General features: G+C 40.6%; 1 pseudogene; it reads left to right on the forward strand.

Annotated features, from left to right (window-relative positions):
- The first annotated feature begins 965 nt into the window (after nucleotides 1-965).
- On the forward strand, nucleotides 966-1,040 carry LOC115870935 (annotated as a pseudogene).

A 1,040-nucleotide genomic window follows, 5' to 3' on the forward strand; every position in this document is an offset into this window, starting at 1 on the left:
GTGTGTATCCTCTGTCTATCCAACTATTCAAGCTTTAAACTCAGATCATCTTTCTTTTGCATCCCACACATTCATGTGCCTAAAAATCCTACCAAGTTTAGCCCCCTCTGGACCAGTCACTTTTGAATTGACATGGACTAATAGTGATTCCGAGTGTATCAGAGTAAAATTGGGCTCCATCGAGTTTTCAATGGCTGATTTGGGGGGGGGGGGTGAGGGGAGGTTGGGGGGATGGGCAGCAGATCACCAGGTCTTTCTTCTGAGATGCCTCTGCGTGAACTCCAACTGCCAACCTCTCAGCAAGTAAGTACATGAACCATTTGCACCATGCAAGAATCCTGCTATTCCTACAAGTTTCTTAAATTCATCCTCACATTGGAGTTCTGGTGGCATAGTGGATTATGTGTTGGGTTGCAAACAGCAAGGCCAGCAGTTCAAAACCACCAGCTGCTCTTTGAGAAAAAGATGAGGCTTTCTACTCCTGTAAAGATGTCCAGTCTCAAACTCTCACCAGCAGTTTTATTCTCTTCTATGGGGTTTCTAGGAGTTGGACTCAATTTAATAGCAGTGAGTTTGGGTTTAATGTTTGTTTTATTTAGGGGGGGTTGTTTTATTCTGTTTTTAGCCTAGAAGATTCTCTGAAACCTGTCCACATGGTTACCATGCTGGTAATTGAAATATTGGTCATAAGGTTTCCAGCATCATACTAAAATGTAAATCACCACAGTATGACATACTGACAGACTTATAGCGGAATGTATGCATATATTTACATATATTTAATGTTTGAAAAACATAATAAATATATACATAATAGACCGGTAGAAATACGCACCTAGATATCTGAGAAGCATTCCATAACATAGATACTAAAACCTGTGAAAGATAGAGCCTGTGCTACTGCCTGTCAAAAAAGGGAAACTCAAATAATTTCCAGTAAAACCAGTGGCTAAAAAAGTAGTAAGGTGCTCACTTCAGCAGCACATATACTAAAATTGGAACGATACACAGATGATTAGCATGGCCCCTGTGCAAGGATG

This window comes from Echinops telfairi, unplaced genomic scaffold, assembly GCF_000313985.2.
Source record: "Echinops telfairi isolate 266 unplaced genomic scaffold, ASM31398v2 ScPeMD7_2686;HRSCAF=3276, whole genome shotgun sequence".
Lineage (NCBI taxonomy): Eukaryota > Metazoa > Chordata > Mammalia > Afrosoricida > Tenrecidae > Echinops > Echinops telfairi.